The 22,294-nt window shown below is 43.7% G+C and overlaps 1 protein-coding gene across 1 annotated transcript in view; it reads right to left on the bottom strand.

Annotated features, from left to right (window-relative positions):
- Positions 1-20,522, bottom strand: part of LOC144761982 (clusterin-like) — a 416,511-nt gene extending 395,989 nt beyond the window's left edge. The window contains exon 1 of the mRNA XM_078647148.1: positions 20,409-20,522. The gene's annotated coding sequence lies outside the window, so the exon portion shown is untranslated. The remainder of the gene's footprint in view (positions 1-20,408) is intronic.
- Between the last annotated feature and the right edge of the window lie 1,772 nt (positions 20,523-22,294).

Below are 22,294 nucleotides of genomic sequence, written 5' to 3'. Positions count from 1 at the left end.
CCTAATGCAGTGGGTTGACACAACCTGGAGCGAGGGCCCAGCCAACTGGCACCATCCCAGTGGTGATCCACCCCATCATCTCAACAAGCATTAAAAATAGGTGCACCTGTCCTGGGGACACATAACCCTGACTGAGCATCTCATACTGACCATACAGTATGCACCTCTACATCTTGTGGCTAACAGTCTAGGTTGTTCCTCCCCTAACGCAGTAGCAAGAATATATGTTTGGGCATCACAATAAATGAGGTACTTATCCTAGATGATAACAATTATAATGCATTGCAATCACAGCCTCTAAAAGGCATCGCAGGTAAAATTACAAGATTACACAAATACAGCCAGACACCCTAGCAGGAATGTCCACCAACATAACCCCATTTGGCTTATGACATCACCTTACACAGGTACTTCACATAACACATGTGACTTTCAGTTCCTCTAAAAGAAATAACATCAGTAAATGCATTGATGGTGCAATTACACCTCTTCATCTCTAGGGGATGCCCTTCTCCAGACATCCCCAACTCTGCCCTTCACACCTTGGTGCAGACATAACGCACCACCAGCTGCAGAACAAATGTCCAGCCTCAGAATGCTTGGATTGCTAGCTGAGCCCTTGAGGGGTTATTCTTTCTAAGTCCCCAGAGACTTAGGAAGGGACTTTCCATTGTCATGCTGGGGGAGCCTGCATTGCTCCTGCAGCTCCCCCTGCACCTTGGCACACGTTGTGGTGACCCCGCCCTCCTGGGGCCGCCACACGCAGAAAAACAGGCGTTTGCCTGCAGGCCAGCTCAGGCCTGCAAAGCATTATGGGTTGAGGTGCTCCGGCACTGTGCATATCGCACCAGTGGCTCCCCCTCTGCGCGGGGAGAGCCCGCTGTGGGCCTCTGGCCCCGTCTTTCCTGCGTTGGAGGGTCCGGTCCCACCTGGACCCCCAGGTGGGGGCTGCAGCTCGGGGAGCCCACCCCTGGCTGCTCATGCTGTTTTTGGGACCCCGGGCCCCTCTCACCTTCTTTGGGGCCCCAGTCCCACCCGGGCGCCCCTTCTAGCCTCCTAGGTGGAGAGCAGCTCGGGGACCCCACCCCCGGCAGCTCCCACCGGTTCCCCGACTGGCCAGCACCTCTGTGTGCTACTGCGGGAGCCGGCATTCATGTTCTGGTCTGCCTGCTCCGGCAGGCAGACGCGAGGCTACTTCCCCACTCCAGCGGGTCATCAGGGGAGTGCGACGGCAGTCCCACTGCCTTCTCACTCCCCTCACCTCTCCTTCACTTCGAGGGCCCGAGGATGGGGTCCCGGATTTGAGATCCGGTGCCCTACAGAATCTTCACGCTCCCCGACTTGGCTTCACCCGTGAAGGGGGTTGAGCGATGGTGCCCCCCCCCTCCTGTTCTGCGCCATCGCCGGGGGCCAGGGTGGGCTCCTGGCACCTCTTTTGGGCATTTTCATGGGGAGCGCAACAGCGCTGCCTGGCTTTACTTCTTCCTGGGGCAGCCCCGGGACCTGATCCGCCCTGGTGGCACATATTGGACCAGCAGCAGAGACCTACACGCTTTGTCGTCGGTCCCAGTAGAGGTCACAGATTACCTACCTTCTGGGGGGCATATCTCAGCCCCCAGGGGACCGAACTTCTCGATCTTGGCCTGTTCTTGCTCCTGGTGGTGCTCCCTAGCCATGGGGGAACTTTCCTTCACCCTCTTACTCTCCAGGAGGGTGATGCAGCAGGGAGCGATCTTCACTGGCTCCCCGCACCAGTCTTTCGCCTGGTTCTCTTCCTGGGTCTCTCTTCTCCTTGCGCAGAGGCCCAGGCTTCTGCTCACTGGTCCTGGTCTCCCCTTGTGGCGCAAATCAGGGTCCTGGGCCTGTCTGGAGGTTCTTCCTTGCAGCTACCCATGGTGCCAGGCTCCAACACCAGTCGTCCTCAGCAGACCACACCCCAGAGAGAGCTCCTCTTCCTGTGCAAACTCTTTTGAAGAATTTGGAGAGGGCTGGCAGGAAGTCTCTGTTTGCCCTATCAAACAGTGACACATCACTTCCCTGCCCCCTCCGCCCTGCCCAGTCCTCTGGGTTTGTTCAAAATGGCGTCGTCCAGGGGTCTCATGCCACATGGTCTCTTAGCGTCCCTTCCCCCCCTCGCTGCCTTCTCTCCAGAGCAGCTTGGTGCCTGGCATCAGGTGTCAGCTGCTGATGGATGAACCTGTAGCTCCACCCATCTCCTCTTCTTGGACTGGAGGCCTTCGCCCTTAAAATGCTTGTTGTGCAGGGCTGGGCCTCTGATGCTGCAGGTTGGGGACCATGGTCATTAATTCAGCCTGGCAGGGTCAGCCCCAGCCAGGCCCTGTGTATGAGCTGACTCAGAGAAATATGACATTTCTGGATGACCCAAAAGCAGTACAACTATGACTTTGGATCACATACGTTACAGTGGACTTTAGTGCTTGTCTGGAATTTGTAGGCCCTAGGAAAGTAAAACTAGCCGATGTTCTCCCCATCCTCGTAGGAGAATGATGGAATAAAAACAGTAAAGCTCACTGATTTTCCCTCAAATGTTTCTTCCAATTGTAGAAAGCCTATTCCATGTCACCACCCAGTTCTGCATAAGTCCTCCCACACCATTCAATTTGTAGCTGCTCCTGGGCTGCGCATGCCAGGAATCTCCCCTGCACAGCCCTTACACTTGCGCACATGCATGTATACACAAGTCTGCATGTACCCAGCCCAGTGCTCCATACTCTGGCTGCAGCGCAGCGGCCAACTCGCGCCAGAGGGACACCGGTAAAATACACATGCAGTCCCTTTCATCATGAGTTCACTGTGGGTGAGTCCCAACTTATGAGGCTCTCCCACAGTAAAAGCTCAACAAATAGGTGTTCAAAAAGCAAAAAATCCTGGTAGCTCAGATGGTCAGAACCACCCTCTAACAAAAATAAATTATAATTCTTTTCCCGTAGTTTAAATAAAAAAAAAACACTTAAAAAGTTAAACAAAAGTAAATTTGTTATGTATACAAATATTAACAGCTATGTATTAAAATTATTCTAAGGAATAGTGGCTCTCATTATGATGATGATCAGAGGAGCATCCGACCACCATTGTCACGGGCAAGGGTACATCCAACAATGAGTCAGCAGTCCCTCCTGCCCAATTTGGATAGTACCATCAGCACAACGTCAGAATGTGCCTTTTTGTACTGCGTCCCTGGAAAAGGGCCACAGCACAAGCCACAGGACAAACAGGCACTTTTCATACATTCAGGCACCGTGTGCCAAACACCATGTGGTGCATGTTACACAATGCATGAATGTTCGGGGGGCACCACATGTGCCCCCCTGGGCCCTTAGCAGTGGCCCACTGGGTATGAAGGCCCTGCTTGAGGCCCTCAAAGTCTGTTTCCGTCTGCCTTTTCATGGTGGTGGGACCGCCATGAAAAGGCAGTCAGAATCTCTATGTAGGTGCCTGTGTAGGCATCGCCTTCATTGTAGGGATTCGTGTTCACCACTGCCCCAGCAGGTTCCGGAGGTGGCGGTCTTTCCAACCGACATAATCACTCCAACCGCCAGTATTGTAATCCGGCGGTTCAACTGATGCCCTGGATGTCGAGCAAGCCTCCACCCTGCTCGAGGCGGACTGCTCGACATAAGAATGAGGGCCTTGGTTATATTTAAAACAAGATAGTTATACCATTATTTTTTACATTTAAAAGTGTAATTAAATATTTTTAAACTAAATGTTTCATTTTTAGATTTTTTAACATTGGATTAATAGCATTTATATCTTTGAAATAGTTTAAATACATTAATTTATTATAATATTATTTTCTATAGAGGTTTTCGTTAAAGGTCCTACCTACATTGATTTCTATGGGAGGGTGTCACAGTATCAGTGAGTGACCATGTGTGCTGCTGTACTTACTACTGCTCCTTTTTGGCAGTAGTAATATTTATAAATTCAGCTCCACCACCTGTTTCAGGGGATGAAGTCATGTAAGTCTACACTTTTAAGTACCTTTACACCCAGAAATGGTCAATAGCCAATAGCAATTAAATTACTCAAAACTTTAAGTGTAAACTTACACATCTGAATTACCCACAAGTGTAATTTACCTATGTGAATAGCCTCAAATGTGCTTGTTATTGCTATTATGCTCATGAAATTCATAACATGTGTTCTGAATATGCCTAGACTATAGTATAATAAATAATTATATACACAAACCCACATGTCTCCATTGATTTTCAAACCGGTAGAGCAGAGCAGAGGTAATTCCTAAAACCTTGTCAGTGGCAGGACTGATTGCCCATCTCCCAATAGATCCTACATTACATAAGAAATGAGGAAGGTGTCATGGGACACCTGTCTTTTTCCTCCACTTTTCAGGGCAAGTAGGTACACCTTCAATGCCTCTGGCTTACAGGGTTACAGAGTGTGACTGAAATCTTCACCTCACAACGTCCTCTTGTTTCCCCATACCTCATTGAAAGCCATTATCACCTGGAGCTAATCAAGGAGTTATTGAGTCAAGTAATGGGCAGAATGCACATCCTGCAGGCAATAGAAAAGGGGGTTTCTGCCTTGCCTGGTTTGTACCTTATCCAACAGAGAGAGCCCACTTATCTACCTCCTTTCCTCCTACACTGTCTCTATATCTTTCTCCAGGCCCGTTGTTTCTCTCCACCTGTTGTCTTTTTCAGTGCACCCACTTCACCACCCATTCTGTCCCTATGCTGATCTCACTCATAAGATTTTGGGTTGTGATCTCCCTCCAGATATGCCGGGGCAGAAAACATTAATGTACACCATCCCATCGGACCTTGACGAGGATAGCTAGGATAGTATTCCCTCAATGCAGGACAGTACCATCTCAAAGTTATTTGCATAATATTTTATATTGGAATGTCACCTTTCATTCAGAATGTTGCATTGGGACATTTAATTTCTGGTTATGGAATTTTCTGTGAAACTTTCATAATGGAGTTCTTTACTTTGTAATGTTTCTGTTTAAGCTTGTGCGAAGCCTTCCTACTCTGGTACAAAACCTAAGCGGGTAAAAAATGACCCCCCTCTCCCTTTCTGTCATTGCATAACCCTGTTCTTGATACTATCCTTGATTAGGTGAGGGGATTAAAACCCTTCATGTCTGCTACTAACGAGAAGCTTCAACAAATTGAGGATAGATGGATCACTATGGAAGCTAAATGATTTGACATGGAGCAACGTATAAGTAATTTACATGATGCAACTACCAAGATTCCTATGTTGGAACCAGAGATCCAATGGCTCAATTTGCATACTGAGGAGCATGAAAATTGAGAAAAACCCTGAGTTATATGGCTTACCAGAAAATTGGGAAGGCCCGGTCCTTCTTTTTTTTTTTTACAGTGTTTTATATAGAACACACTTGACCCAAAGGTATCGGGTATCAGAGTGCTTTACACTTGCACCAGTTGCGTTACATGAGGACGCATTCATTTTTTGTTAGACACTGGGAGATTAAGTGATTTGCCCAGAATCACAGGATGTTGTGCGTCCTTACCGAGACTCGAGCCCGGTTCACTAGATTTGAGGTCAACCACTCTAGCCATTAAGCCAACTCCCCTCCCCATCCTATCTTATTGAAGAAGTTCATGCCTGAGCTTTTGGACATTCAACATGAGTCTACATTGAACATTCAACGTGCACATAGTTTTCGACGTTTCCAACCTCAGTCTACCAGACCCAGAAGAATTATGTTATTTTTGGAATTTACATATCTCATCCATGTGCTGAGGGCAGCAAAAGTGAAACGTCATCTTATATGGTCTGGTCACACCATCTATATCTCTCAAGATCTCTCTAACACCACCAATGCCAGAAGGAAAGGATTTCTTTCTCTTTGTCCACTAATGAGACAATTACATATTCATTTTGGCAATTTGCATCCTTGTTTATGTAAGATTACTCATGAGGGCGATACACGCTCATTTGACAATCCTGTCAAATTAAAATCTTTTCTCCAAAGTATTTCCCAATACTCTGTGGATACTCCTTCCCAGCACCCCTAACCTATTCTAACTAATTCCTGTAAACGTTTACTTCCCTCCATCTATTCCTCAGATATTGGCTCTATTTTTATTTCTGACCATGCTCCTCTTTTTTCTTCATTTGACCTATCGCTGAAGAATTCTAAAACCGGTTGATGGAAATTTAACAACTTTCTCCTGTCTGACAATAACTTTTTATCTGAATCTACTACCTTTATTAACAAGTTTTTTCTAATCAATCAACCTTTGGATACATCTGTTCCTAACACTTGGGATGCCTTTAATGCCTCTTTTTGTGCCTTGACTATAGCATAGGCAGACAGGAACAAAAAAAACACCCATGCCAAATATACTGTTTTATTACAACAACTCAAAACATTAGAGAATACTTACTTTTCTTCTAAATCCTCTTCTGTACTACATGAGTTAATCAAAGTCAGGTCTGCTCTTAATAAACTTTCCACCTTTGATACCTGTAATATTCTCCTTAAAGTCAAATCTAAGTATCATGGCGGTCAAAACAAGGCAGGCAAAATGTTAGTAAATTTAAAAGAAATCAAATCTGAACGTTAAAATATTGGTCCCATTCTAAATGAACGTACCAACAAAATGGCATCTTCTGATGCAGATATTTCTACCACTTTTCAAGAAGATTACCAGTCATTGTACTCTAATCCCTCTGAACAAAATATGCACGCTTTTTTTAGTAGCCTACCTAATCCTCCATCTTTGCACAATAAATTTGATCTATTAGAACTTGAGATAACTCTCCAGGAAATAATGGATGCCATCAGATTGTTTAAAAAAGCCAATGCTTCTGGTCCAGATTGCCTTTCTGTTCAATTTTGTTCTGCTTTCTCCTCCATTTTTGCCCATAAACTACTTGAGCTTTCCAACTCTTTTCTTACTGAATCTAAGGCCACTGGTTCCTTTCTAGAAGCCTTGATTGTCCTTATTCCCAAATCGGATAAAGATCACTCCCTTTGTAAAAATGACCATCCTATTTCAATAATCAAATATGATTGCAAAATAGTTGCCAAAATCCTTGCGTTGGGCTTGAAACTATTGTTCCGTTCAACACCGATCAATCTGGTTTTATTAAGGGCAGACTTGCTACTGATAATGATAGAATGTTTTCTAATGTTATTGCTTTTGGGGAAAAAACAGCAATCTCCTTGCTGCATTGTCTGTTGATGCCGAAAAGGCCTTTGATTGTATAAACTGGCAATTTATGTTCACTACTTTTCGATGGTATGCTTTTGACCCTTATTTCATTTCATTTGTAAAATTATTATACTCTGCTCCACATGCTAGTATTTTTGTTAATAATCATTTTTCCCAATATTTTCAGTTAGTTACATAGAGGTACTCAGCAAGGATGTCCTCTTTCCTCTATGCAAATTGTTTTATGTTTAGAACCTTTCCTTGAACGCATCCGTATTAACCCACACAACTCAGGTTTTGTACATAACTCCACTGAAGCTAAACTAACGGCTTATGCTGATGATATTTTGGTTTATATGTTCAATCCACTCTCCTCCTTATCTCCCTTTTTATACAAAATTCATGTATACTCTAACATCTCTAGATATAAACTGAACTTCTCCAAAACTGAAATATTACCCTTAAATTCTTCATGTTACTAATATATAATTGCTAACACTAATTTTACTTGGTGATCTACCAAAATAAAGTATCTTCGAATTTGGTTTTCCTCTTCTGTTTCCAACACAAATTGTTGTATGTTTAATGCGTTAACGATAACACTCAAGAAATTACTCTCCACATGGTCTCCTCTTCACTTATCATGGTGGGGAAGGTTGGACACCATTAAGATGATGATTGTCCCACATGTCCTTTATACATTGTCTATGTTACCTTTTTAATTTCCCATTTCTTATTTCTCTCAAATTAATTCACTCTGCACTAAATTTCTATGGAATAATAAACACACTGGTATTGCTTTGACTAAAGTCAAACATCCCAAGAATGAGGGTGGTGTTCGTTTTCCTGATTTTAAATGGTATCACTCTGTATTTTTAATTAGGCCATTTTTTGCTCTAACCCATGAATTTGGTGATACTTCCATACCACGATGGATTGTGTTTGAACGCTCTTTATTGAAGGATTTTTTATTTAAAAAATATAATCTATATCTCTAACTGCACCTTTATATCAAATAATCCTATACTGAAATACTCCCAACAATTGTTACACAATGTATTTTCTGCAAGTTTTGACTTATGTCAATGTTTCTTAGCCTCTTCTATTTGGTATAACAAATGTATCAAATTTCAGTGTGAGTCATTCTATTATAAACACTGGAAGGAGAAAGGTATTATGTTTATTTATCAGTTTGTCCAACATAACTCTGTTATTCCCTTCTCCCAATTGCATTCAGATTATAATTTACAAAGTTTTTTTTTTTATTAATCTCTTTTAATATTGTCTTCTTTGTGGTCTTACTTAACTAATAACTTCCCCTCAGGCATTCTACCACTTACTCCCTTTACACCGTTTCAAACCATCTCCCAAGACTCTATAGCCAAGGCTGCATTTCTCTATAAGATGATATTATCACCTATCCTTAAAACAACCAAAACACATATTGAGCTACTGTGGGAAGTTGAATTATCCATTTCGCTTCCTATCCCTGCTTGGGATAAATGTTGGCTTAAATTATTACAAACATCCAAAGCAGCTCGTATTACACAATCTTTATTTTTTATTTATAACAGAGCTCTCATTACTCATGAATGTGTATCCAAGTTCTCTCCCACCTCCTCTCCCACCCGGGCGCCCCTTCTAGCCTCCTAGGTGGAGAGCAGCTCGGGGACCCCACCCCCGGCAGCTCCCACCGGTTCCCCGACTGGCCAGCACCTCTGTGTGCTACTGCGGGAGCCGGCATTCATGTTCTGGTCTGCCTGCTCCGGCAGGCAGACGCGAGGCTACTTCCCCACTCCAGCGGGTCATCAGGGGAGTGCGACGGCAGTCCCACTGCCTTCTCACTCCCCTCACCTCTCCTTCACTTCGAGGGCCCGAGGATGGGGTCCCGGATTTGAGATCCGGTGCCCTACAGAATCTTCACGCTCCCCGACTTGGCTTCACCCGTGAGGGGGGTTGAGCGATGGTGCCCCCCCCCTCCTGTTCTGCGCCATCGCCGGGGGCCAGGGTGGGCTCCTGGCACCTCTTTTGGGCATTTTCATGGGGAGCGCAACAGCGCTGCCTGGCTTTACTTCTTCCGGGGGCAGCCCCGGGACCTGATCCGCCCTGGTGGCACATATTGGACCAGCAGCAGAGACCTACACGCTTTGTCGTCGGTCCCAGTAGAGGTCACAAATTACCTACCTTCTGGGGGCATATCTCAGCCCCCAGGGGACCGAACTTCTCGATCTTGGCCTGTTCTTGCTCCTGGTGGTGCTCCCTAGCCATGGGGGAACTTTCCTTCACCCTCTTACTCTCCAGGAGGGTGATGCAGCAGGGAGCGATCTTCACTGGCTCCCCGCACCAGTCTTTCGCCTGGTTCTCTTCCTGGGTCTCTCTTCTCCTTGCGCAGAGGCCCAGGCTTCTGCTCACTGGTCCTGGTCTCCCCTTGTGGCGCAAATCAGGGTCCTGGGCCTGTCTGGAGGTTCTTCCTTGCAGCTACCCATGGTGCCAGGCTCCAACACCAGTCGTCCTCAGCAGACCACACCCCAGAGAGAGCTCCTCTTTCTGTGCAAACTCTTTTGAAGAATTTGGAGAGGGCTGGCAGGAAGTCTCTGTTTGCCCTATCAAACAGTGACACATCACTTCCCTGCCCCCTCCGCCCTGCCCAGTCCTCTGGGTTTGTTCAAAATGGCGTCGTCCAGGGGTCTCATGCCACATGGTCTCTTAGCGTCCCTTCCCCCCCTCGCTGCCTTCTCTCCAGAGCAGCTTGGTGCCTGGCATCAGGTGTCAGCTGCTGATGGATGAACCTGTAGCTCCACCCATCTCCTCTTCTTGGACTGGAGGCCTTCGCCCTTAAAATGCTTGTTGTGCAGGGCTGGGCCTCTGATGCTGCAGGTTGGGGACCATGGTCATTAATTCAGCCTGGCAGGGTCAGCCCCAGCCAGGCCCTGTGTATGAGCTGACTCAGAGAAATATGACATTTCTGGATGACCCAAAAGCAGTACAACTATGACTTTGGATCACATACGTTACAGTGGACTTTAGTGCTTGTGTGGAATTTGTAGGCCCTAGGAAAGTAAAACTAGCCGATGTTCTCCCCATCCTCGTAGGAGAATGATGGAATAAAAACAGTAAAGCTCACTGATTTTCCCTCAAATGTTTCTTCCAATTGTAGAAAGCCTATTCCATGTCACCACCCAGTTCTGCATAAGTCCTCCCACACCATTCAATTTGTAGCTGCTCCTGGGCTGCGCATGCCAGGAATCTCCCCTGCACAGCCCTTACACTTGCGCACATGCATGTATACACAAGTCTGCATGTACCCAGCCCAGTGCTCCATACTCTGGCTGCAGCGCAGCGGCCAACTCGCGCCAGAGGGACACCGGTAAAATACACATGCAGTCCCTTTCATCATGAGTTCACTGTGGGTGAGTCCCAACTTATGAGGCTCTCCCACAGTAAAAGCTCAACAAATAGGTGTTCAAAAAGCAAAAAATCCTGGTAGCTCAGATGGTCAGAACCACCCTCTAACAAAAACAAATTATAATTCTTTTCCCGTAGTTTAAATAAAAAAATACCACTTAAAAAGTTAAACAAAAGTAAATTTGTTATGTATACAAATATTAACAGCGATGTATTAAAATAATTCTAAGGAATAGTGGCTCTCATTATGATGATGATCAGAGGAGCATCCGACCACCATTGTCACGGGCAAGTGTCCATCCAACAATGAGTCAGCAGTCCCTCCTGCCCAATTTGGATAGTACCATCAGCACAACGTCAGAATGTGCCTTTTTGTACTGCGTCCCTGGAAAAGGGCCACAGCACAAGCCACAGGACAAACAGGCACTTTTCATACATTCAGGCACCGTGTGCCAAACACCATGTGGTGCATGTTACACAATGCATGAATGTTCGGGGGCACCACATGTGCCCCCCTGGGCCCTTAGCAGTGGCCCACTGGGTATGAAGGCCCTGCTTGAGGCCCTCAAAGTCTGTTTCCGTCTGCCTTTTCATGGTGGTGGGACCGCCATGAAAAGGCAGTCAGAATCTCTATGTAGGTGCCTGTGTAGGCATCGCCTTCATTGTAGGGATTCGTGTTCACCACTGCCCCAGCAGGTTCCGGAGGTGGCGGTCTTTCCAACCGACATAATCACTCCAACCGCCAGTATTGTAATCCGGCGGTTCAACTGATGCCCTGGATGTCGGGCAAGCCTCCACCCTGCTCGAGGCGGACTGCTCGACATAAGAATGAGGGCCTTGGTTATATTTAAAACAAGATAGTTATAACATTATTTTTTACATTTAAAAGTGTAATTAAATATTTTTAAACTAAATGTTTCATTTTTAGATTTTTTAACATTGGATTAATAGCATTTATATCTTTGAAATAGTTTAAATACATTAATTTATTTTAATATTATTTTCTATAGAGGTTTTCGTTAAAGGTCCTACCTACATTGATTTCTATGGGGGGGTGTCACAGTATCAGTGAGTGACCATGTGTGCTGCTGTACTTACTACTGCTCCATTTTGGCAGTAGTAATATTTATAAATTCAGCTCCACCACCTGTTTCAGGGGATGAAGTCATGTAAGTCTACACTTTTAAGTAACTTTACACCCAGAAATGGTCAATAGCCAATAGCAATTAAATTACTCAAAACTTTAAGTGTAAACTTACACATCTGAATTACCCACAAGTGTAATTTACCTATGTGAATAGCCTCAAATGTGCTTGTTATTGCTATTATGCTCATGAAATTCATAACATGTGTTCTAAATATGCCTAGACTATAGTATAATAAATAATTTTATACACAAACCCACATGTCTCCATTGATTTTCAAACCGGTAGAGCAGACCAGAGGTAATTCCTAAAACCTTGTCAGTGGCAGGACTGATTGCCCATCTCCCAATAGATCCTACATTACATAAGAAATGAGGAAGGTGTCATGGGACACCTGTCTTTTTCCTCCACTTTTCAGGGCAAGTAGGTACACCTTCAATGCCTCTGGCTTACAGGGTTACAGAGTGTGACTGAAATCTTCACCTCACAACGTCCTCTTGTTTCCCCATACCTCATTGAAAGCCATTATCACCTGGAGCTAATCAAGGAGTTATTGAGTCAAGTATTGGGCAGAATGCACATCCTGCAGGCAATAGAAAAGGGGGTTTCTGCCTTGCCTGGTTTGTACCTTATCCAACAGAGAGAGCCCACTTATCTACCTCCTTTCCTCCTACACTGCCTCTCTATATCTTTCTCCAGGCCCATTGTTTCTCTCCACCTGTTGTCTTTTTCAGTGCACCCACTTCACCACCCATTCTGTCCCTATGCTGATCTCACTCATAAGATTTTGGGTTGTGATCTCCCTCCAGATATGCCGGGGCAGAAAACATTAATGTACACCATCCCATCGGACCTTGACGAGGATAGCTAGGATAGTATTCCCTCAATGCAGGACAGTACCATCTCAAAGTTATTTGCATAATATTTTATATTGGAATGTCACCTTTCATTCAGAATGTTGCATTGGGACATTTAATTTCTGGTTATGGAATTTTCTGTGAAACTTTCATAATGGAGTTCTTTACTTTGTAATGTTTCTGTTTAAGCTTGTGCGAAGCCTTCCTACTCTGGTACAAAACCTAAGCGGGTAAAAAATGACCCCCCTCTCCCTTTCTGTCATTGCATAACCCTGTTCTTGATACTATCCTTGATTAGGTGAGGGGATTAAAACCCTTCATGTCTGCTACTAACGAGAAGCTTCAACAAATTGAGGATAGATGGATCACTATGGAAGCTAAATGATTTGACATGGAGCAACGTATAAGTAATTTACATGATGCAACTACCAAGATTCCTATGTTGGAACCAGAGATCCAATGGCTCAATTTGCATACTGAGGAGCATGAAAATTGAGAAAAACCCTGAGTTATATGGCTTACCAGAAAATTGGGAAGGCCCGGTCCTTCTTTTTTTTTTTTACAGTGTTTTATATAGAACACACTTGACCCAAAGGTATCGGGTATCAGAGTGCTTTACACTTGCACCAGTTGCGTTACATGAGGACGCATTCATTTTTTGTTAGACACTGGGAGATTAAGTGATTTGCCCAGAATCACAGGATGTTGTGCGTCCTTACCGAGACTCGAGCCCGGTTCACTAGATTTGAGGTCAACCACTCTAGCCATTAAGCCAACTCCTCTCCCCATCCTATCTTATTGAAGAAGTTCATGCCTGAGCTTTTGGACATTCAACATCAGTCTACATTGAACATTCAACGTGCACATAGTTTTCGACGTTTCCAACCTCAGTCTACCAGACCCAGAAGAATTATGTTATTTTTGGAATTTACATATCTCATCCATGTGCTGAGGGCAGCAAAAGTGAAACGTCATCTTATATGGTCTGGTCACACCATCTATATCTCTCAAGATCTCTCTAACACCACCAATGCCAGAAGGAAAGGATTTCTTTCTCTTTGTCCACTAATGAGACAATTACATATTCATTTTGGCAATTTGCATCCTTGTTTATGTAAGATTACTCATGAGGGCGATACACGCTCATTTGACAATCCTGTCAAATTAAAATCTTTTCTCCAAAGTATTTCCCAATACTCTGTGGATACTCCTTCCCAGCACCCCTAACCTATTCTAACTAATTCCTGTAAACGTTTACTTCCCTCCATCTATTCCTCAGATATTGGCTCTATTTTTATTTCTGACCATGCTCCTCTTTTTTCTTCATTTGACCTATCGCTGAAGAATTCTAAAACCGGTTGATGGAAATTTAACAACTTTCTCCTGTCTGACAATAACTTTTTATCTGAATCTACTACCTTTATTAACAAGTTTTTTCTAATCAATCAACCTTTGGATACATCTGTTCCTAACACTTGGGATGCCTTTAATGCCTCTTTTTGTGCCTTGACTATAGCATAGGCAGACAGGAACAAAAAAAACACCCATGCCAAATATACTGTTTTATTACAACAACTCAAAACATTAGAGAATACTTACTTTTCTTCTAAATCCTCTTCTGTACTACATGAGTTAATCAAAGTCAGGTCTGCTCTTAATAAACTTTCCACCTTTGATACCTGTAATATTCTCCTTAAAGTCAAATCTAAGTATCATGGCGGTCAAAACAAGGCAGGCAAAATGTTAGTAAATTTAAAAGAAATCAAATCTGAACGTTAAAATATTGGTCCCATTCTAAATGAACGTACCAACAAAATGGCATCTTCTGATGCAGATATTTCTACCACTTTTCAAGAAGATTACCAGTCATTGTACTCTAATCCCTCTGAACAAAATATGCACGCTTTTTTTAGTAGCCTACCTAATCCTCCATCTTTGCACAATAAATTTGATCTATTAGAACTTGAGATAACTCTCCAGGAAATAACGGATGCCATCAGATTGTTTAAAAAAGCCAATGCTTCTGGTCCAGATTGCCTTTCTGTTCAATTTTGTTCTGCTTTCTCCTCCATTTTTGCCCATAAACTACTTGAGCTTTCCAACTCTTTTCTTACTGAATCTAAGGCCACTGGTTCCTTTCTAGAAGCCTTGATTGTCCTTATTCCCAAATCGGATAAAGATCACTCCCTTTGTAAAAATGACCATCCTATTTCAATAATCAAATATGATTGCAAAATAGTTGCCAAAATCCTTGCGTTGGGCTTGAAACTATTGTTCCGTTCAACACCGATCAATCTGGTTTTATTAAGGGCAGACTTGCTACTGATAATGATAGAATGTTTTCTAATGTTATTGCTTTTGGGAAAAAACAGCAATCTCCTTGCTGCATTGTCTGTTGATGCCGAAAAGGCCTTTGATTGTATAAACTGGCAATTTATGTTCACTACTTTTCGATGGTATGCTTTTGACCCTTATTTCATTTCATTTGTAAAATTATTATACTCTGCTCCACATGCTAGTATTTTTGTTAATAATCATTTTTCCCAATATTTTCAGTTAGTTACATAGAGGTACTCAGCAAGGATGTCCTCTTTCCTCTATGCAAATTGTTTTATGTTTAGAACCTTTCCTTGAACGCATCCGTATTAACCCACACAACTCAGGTTTTGTACATAACTCCACTGAAGCTAAACTAACGGCTTATGCTGATGATATTTTGGTTTATATGTTCAATCCACTCTCCTCCTTATCTCCCTTTTTATACAAAATTCATGTATACTCTAACATCTCTAGATATAAACTGAACTTCTCCAAAACTGAAATATTACCCTTAAATTCTTCATGTTACTAATATATAATTGCTAACACTAATTTTACTTGGTGATCTACCAAAATAAAGTATCTTCGAATTTGGTTTTCCTCTTCTGTTTCCAACACAAATTGTTGTATGTTTAATGCGTTAACGATAACACTCAAGAAATTACTCTCCACATGGTCTCCTCTTCACTTATCATGGTGGGGAAGGTTGGACACCATTAAGATGATGATTGTCCCACATGTCCTTTATACATTGTCTATGTTACCTTTTTAATTTCCCATTTCTTATTTCTCTCAAATTAATTCACTCTGCACTAAATTTCTATGGAATAATAAACACACTGGTATTGCTTTGACTAAAGTCAAACATCCCAAGAATGAGGGTGGTGTTCGTTTTCCTGATTTTAAATGGTATCACTCTGTATTTTTAATTAGGCCATTTTTTGCTCTAACCCATGAATTTGGTGATACTTCCATACCACGATGGATTGTGTTTGAACGCTCTTTATTGAAGGATTTTTTATTTAAAAAATATAATCTATATCTCTAACTGCACCTTTATATCAAATAATCCTATACTGAAATACTCCCAACAATTGTTACACAATGTATTTTCTGCAAGTTTTGACTTATGTCAATGTTTCTTAGCCTCTTCTATTTGGTATAACAAAAGTATCAAATTTCAGTGTGAGTCATTCTATTATAAACACTGGAAGGAGAAAGGTATTATGTTTATTTATCAGTTTGTCCAACATAACTCTGTTATTCCCTTCTCCCAATTGCATTCAGATTATAATTTACAAAGTTTTTTTTTATTATTAATCTCTTTTAATATTGTCTTCTTTGTGGTCTTACTTAACTAATAACTTCCCCTCAGGCATTCTACCACTTACTCCCTTTACACCGTTTCACACCATCTCCCAAGACTCTATAGCCAAGGCTGCATTTCTCTATAAGATGATATTATCACCTATCCTTAAAACAACCAAAACACATATTGAGCTACTGTGGGAAGTTGAATTATCCATTTCGCTTCCTATCCCTGCTTGGGATAAATGTTGGCTTAAATTATTACAAACATCCAAAGCAGCTCGTATTACACAATCTTTATTTTTTATTTATAACAGAGCTCTCATTACTCATGAATGTGTATCCAAGTTCTCTCCCACCTCCTCTCCTTTATGCTGGTCTTGTTCTTCCTACAGAGGGACTTTAAATCACGTATTATATTATTGTTCCAATGTGTTGAAATTTTGGGAATCTATTTGGGCAAAATATCTACAAATATTTCAATGTATTATTCCAATATCAATGCAAAATATTTTTGACAATATTTCTCCTAAACCTATGTTATTTGATCTTGTTATTGCTCTTGCATTTAAAGTGAATGTCTTTTGTTGGAAAGACACCTCTAAATTATCTATATTAACTTAGTGGAATTTTTGTGGGTATAAACATAGAATTTCTACTGTTTCTTCATTTTCATTGTCTCCGAAAATTAAATCTGATCTACTGTGACTTCCTTTCACCTTGATTCTTTCTACTCATGCACCTCTGTCTTAGTTATTATATATTTGTTTGTCTTTTCTTTCTCTTTCTCTCTTCTTTTCCCTCTTTTCTTTCTTTCCCCACTTCTTTTTCCCCCCTTTCACGTTTCATGATTACAAAACATAATAAGTATATATTCAATGACTGGCATTGCTCATTTTAATTCTCTAAATAAATTCACTATTTTGTTTTCTACTGGTTCTTATTTCATATTGATACTGTACTGCTGTTATTACTAATGTTCTTTTCTCCAAAACTTCAATAAAAGTTATTAATTAAAAAAATCTATTTCCTAGACCCATGTACTATTTTTATTACTTTTTCACATTCTTATTTTATAGACTCCCAACACCCCTTTATCCCCATCCCATTTTTCACTCAAACCATGTTCTTCCTATCCTATATCTTATGGGTTTTTTTTTATCACTACCATACCTGAACTTTGTTTTGATTTTACCTGTGTGTGTCCTGCGTGATAATGACTCTTGATGTTTGCATGACATTTTAAATTGCTGCTACTCCTGCCCGTACATTTAGCACAAACCGCAACATGCAACAGACATTATTAATTGTTATAAGACCAGTGTACAGCATATGAGGAATGGTATATCATTTTTTTAAATATTTTATTCTGAAGGAAGTGCAGGAGTGTGAATTGACCCTATATGCATACTGAAAATGCACGTACAAAAGGGATGGGGCCAGGTGGGTAAGATCAGTCCAGATCAAACTTCCAGCCCAGGTCCTCCCTGAACCAGAGCACAAGCAACCCAAGACCGGTTTCACCTTGATTAGGGCTCATTAATCGGGTACAACGTCATTCTAGGGGCACAGTGAGCCTGGCACCCACGTCTGGGCATACCTTGCTACCGAGGGCCTAATATCAGACACACAAAAGGTGATGGGAGGAATGCTTACAGTTTGCCTAACCCCTTGCGACAGCTCTGTTCTTTTGCTCACCATGCCACCTTAGTTTGTATCTAGCTAAATGCAAATCAGTCTTGACCCTGCTCCAATAGGAACAGTCAAGCCCAAACTGCTCAGGCCAGTCCTCCCTGAACCGGAACACAAGCAACCCAACATCGATTTTGCCCAGATTAGAACTCAGCATTTAGGTATTGACAGTGGTCGAAGTGGGGGAAAAAAAGTAGAGGAACTGTGGGTGGAGAATCAGAGGGCGGGAATGACCCAAGGATTGGATCAGTGGGCGGAGTCTGAGGTGTGGCCAGAATGTGCAAACATCCCAATTTTTAGTATTTGTTTGGTTTCACTGCCCAGTTTTATCAACCAATGGATACACATGATTATTTAAGGTTATAATGAGTTCTTGATAGTAAAATATATTCACAAAGTGGGATATATTTCCAATCACAAACGGTCCCAAATATGCTTAAAAGTGGGATCACAAGCCATTTGTCTCCGAGCCATGGAGTTTCTGTCATCAGCACTTTTCCCTTTTCCACAACAGAAGTTCAAACATGAATTGCAAAATATCCCAGTTTTGCGTGGTTTGTGTGGCACAGTGAGCAAGGAACCCATGCCTGGGCATACCCATGCAACCTAGATCATTACATCAAACACACAAATAATGAGCTCTTGAATGAATAAATGAATAGCAAGATTTCGAGTGTGCGGCTATTCAAAGAAGCGTTTCGGCGATAAACAGAATGTAAGAGAGAAGAAGATGGAACTACAGGGTGAAAAGTAAGTCTTGAGTTGTTTTCTGAAAGGCCTCTAATTTTCAAATTGGCAGAGTTCTGCAGGAAGTCCATTCGAGGCTTGAGGGCCTAGAAGGGAGAAGGATCTACCGCCTATTTCTGCCAGTCTGACCCTTGAAACTTTAGCCAGACAGCTACTGGAGGAGCGAAGAGTCCTAAGGGGAGTGTAGTAATGAATCCTGGAAGACAGGTATTGGAGCCAGAGTGGTTCAAGGCTCAGTGCAAAAAGACAAGAGTTTTGAACGGGATCCTTTTATTTTCAGGGAGCCTGGGGAGGTTACTGAGTTGGACCAAGATCGAAGCTCGTCTAGGTAGGTTGAGAACCAGGCGGGCTGCTCTTGGCCGCTCCATGTATGGGTATTAGCCTGGAACCGGCCAGCATCGTCGTTAAAACATTGCATCATTATCCTCCCGCAGCACCAAGCAAGGCCACGCTATATGCTACCGCCAACTTAGAATACACAAATGATAATTAGTGAAACCCCCGCTCCCACAGTCCTGTGAATGTGCACTGCTCCAAGTAGGCACTGTTCTGCGATACACAGCTAGGTCACACTAAGGTTCAACCTCAGAAGGATGAAAGCCTTAGTTTTTTCATTTCACAAACCTTTCGAGGAGGACTTCCGGCAAGTTGCAGCAGTTCCAGGCGCACTCCTGGGAAGGTCCTGTGACTGCGTCTTTTTTTGTGGAAGGGTCAGCATTTCACCAGTGCTCGTCTGTACGCTCAGCAGCGTCGGATTGGTACCGCGGGCAATGCCCGAGGGGCCGGTATCCGAATTCCAGCTGCGGGCTGCTTTTTTGAGCAGCCAGGGGGGCAATTTGGGCGGTTTCTGCGCTGTTCGATGCCGCCAGTGGCCCAGTCGGTGTCTGAGTGGCCTTTCTCGAGGTAGATGGGCGTCCATTACCTCCCTTTTATCAACGGTATAGGTGTCACTCCCTTTCTCTCTCCCATCAATGAATATATGCATATTGAGCGGGGTCAGGGGGCCCGAGCAAAAAGCGGCCTCACTTAATTTCAGGTCTGTTTCACCAGTAATCCGTGCATTTTGTTTAACCCCTCCATCGCCCCCTCCCCTTTTTTACAATTTAGCTGAAGCAGTGTTTTGTGGATAGGCAATATGCAAATGTAGGCCACTTTTTTTTTTAGCCTGCCCGGGACGGTTTTTTATCCCAATCCAACCCTGACGCTCAGTACAGCTCTCCATCGTGGACAGCCCTCACTGCTCATGTTTTCCTATTCTTTTCTCCATGGGCTAAATATTTGTCCTGGTGGCTTCCCCTATAAGACACCACAACGTTTACGGTTAATGCGATCCTCTTCTTTCTCCGGTAAGGCCTTTACTCCAACACTTGGGTGGACTACATATGTCGCCATTTCCAGAGAGGGTCGGAGACGAGTTTGAGGATGTCCGACATGCGAGCGTCCACAGAATTTCAAGGAGCACCAGGCCTTCACCCCACCTCCCCCTTTCTCCTGCATAGAATTATCTCATGTGGAATGTCATATCACACACTGAAAGCACGGATTAATACAAGGTATACTTATGTGAATTCAGGCATCTGTGCTTATCACACAGGTTTACACAAATGGCTTTGTAAAGCGGGCCGATAGCTCTGCTGCCAGTGCAGAAATCCACTCGGTTACGAATAAACTGTACAGAAAAGTAAAGAGCAACCAACTGTGTGACAGGCTAGCAGGGGCAGTGAGCCCTGGGATAAGCCTCGTCCACCCACCGCATGGATCCCCTGGGTGCTGGCCTCTACCTCACCTGCTGTCTCAGCAGGGGCAGGTGTTCTTCCGTTCTTCAGTCGGCGCAGAGGACTTCTCGTAGCTGGGAGATGCTCGGGGTATTTATATAACCCCACGCGCAATGCATGAGTCAGCGGTGAGTTATAGCTGTCCGGAGGCGGTGCGCGCATGTCTCCACTAGAGGGTGCTGCGGGGCAACCTATACCTTCTCTTTCAAGCCCTAAATGTTTTTGTTGATTCTAATTTCTGCCTTATAAAAGTCGGAACCGAAGGGGCTTATTTACAAACCCCTTGCGCTGCCGGCACGTCACTTTTAATATAGGAGAAAGTGAGGTACCGGCGACCCAAGGGGCTTGTATATAAGCCCGAAGTGTTTCGCTGGAGGAAAATAGATTCGGTAGGACTATTAGCCCCGTTTATGTGGCCTCATAACTGGAGCTGCCGACTTTGGAGCTGGGAAACTAGGTTGGAGCCTCGGCGTCTGTTCAGCATCCTGTGATTCTGGGCAAATTACTTCATCTCCCCGTTCCTACCAAAAAGTGAATGTGTCCTTGTGTAACGTAAACTGGTGCTCATGTAAAGCGCTCTGATACCTTCGGGCCGAGTTCGCGCTATATAAATCTGCAAAAAAATATATATCGGAGACTCACTCTGCCATAATATTCCGCAAAAACTTGAGTTGTCGTCACGTAATAAAAGTAACGTTATCTTTGACCACCAGCTCCATAAAGTCGTAGGATAACTCTCAGATTGAAATCCAAACATTTAACAAATAAAAACTTTTTAAAAGAAAGAAATCGACCACACGCAGTGAACCAGCGCACGGTTCTCAAGAATCCACCAGTCAAACAAATATTTGGGGAGAAGGCTATTAAAATGTTGGGAGGCGTGGCAAAGAGATAAAAAACAAAGACAGGCCCCATTCCATAGCCATAAAAGACCTTGAAGTATACCGTGAGGCAAGCGTGTTCTTTGCAGGGAGGCCATTAAACAATCAGAGGACCTTCTGATCCGGGCCTTCAAACACGGACAGACACGCCCACGCTCTTATGACCCTGGCAGGTGTGCCTGCCAGTAAGAAACGGGAAATCATTGAAAACGAGGGGAGGAAATGAGGCTGTAACATCCCCATAGAGAAGGATCTCTGGTGCCCATACCTGGTTTATATAACACCTCTGGCATTGGGCAGGCTGGCGGGGCTGGTGCAGCTGCCACACCATGGCTCTGGGTTCCTTCCCCTGAGCAAAGGCAGCCTGGAAGGGGCTGAGAAGTCAGCCCACTCTACTGGAAAGGGATCCATGCACTCCAGTACCAGGCCTCAACATTTTGAACAGGTGCAGCCTCGTGGCTCGGATTGTCCAGTGTTTGTGCATTCCACACCTTTCTGAAGAGGTTGGGACCAGTGTGCCGGCCTAGACCATAGCTACTTTTTATTTGACAGAGTTTTATACAGCGCAAACCTGACCCAAATCGGGTATCGGAGCGCTTTACATAGCACCAGTTGCATTACATGAAGACACATTCATTTTTGGTAGGCATGGGGAGATTAAGTGATTTGCCCAGAATCACAGGATGTTCAGCATCATTGCCGAGACTCGAACCCAGTTCCCCAGATTCGAGGTCCACCACACTAGCCGTTAGGCAAACTCCTCTCCCCAGCTACGTGGGCTGTCAAATCAAATCAGGTGTTTGTTAAGCGTGACTACTCACCCGTAAGGGTCTCAAGGTGCTGGAGGTTGCAGGTTCCAGTCCATCAAGGAGGGGGTCTGTTGAAGAGCCAGGTTTTGAGGTTTCCTGCAAAGATGGGGAGCGATGGTATCTGTCTGAGGTGGAGCGGAAGGTCGTTCCAGGCTTCGCCGCGTGGGAGGCC

The sequence above is a fragment of the Lissotriton helveticus genome, chromosome 6, assembly GCF_964261635.1.
Source record: "Lissotriton helveticus chromosome 6, aLisHel1.1, whole genome shotgun sequence".
Taxonomy (NCBI): domain Eukaryota; kingdom Metazoa; phylum Chordata; class Amphibia; order Caudata; family Salamandridae; genus Lissotriton; species Lissotriton helveticus.
This window is presented reverse-complemented; position numbering and strand designations above follow the sequence as displayed.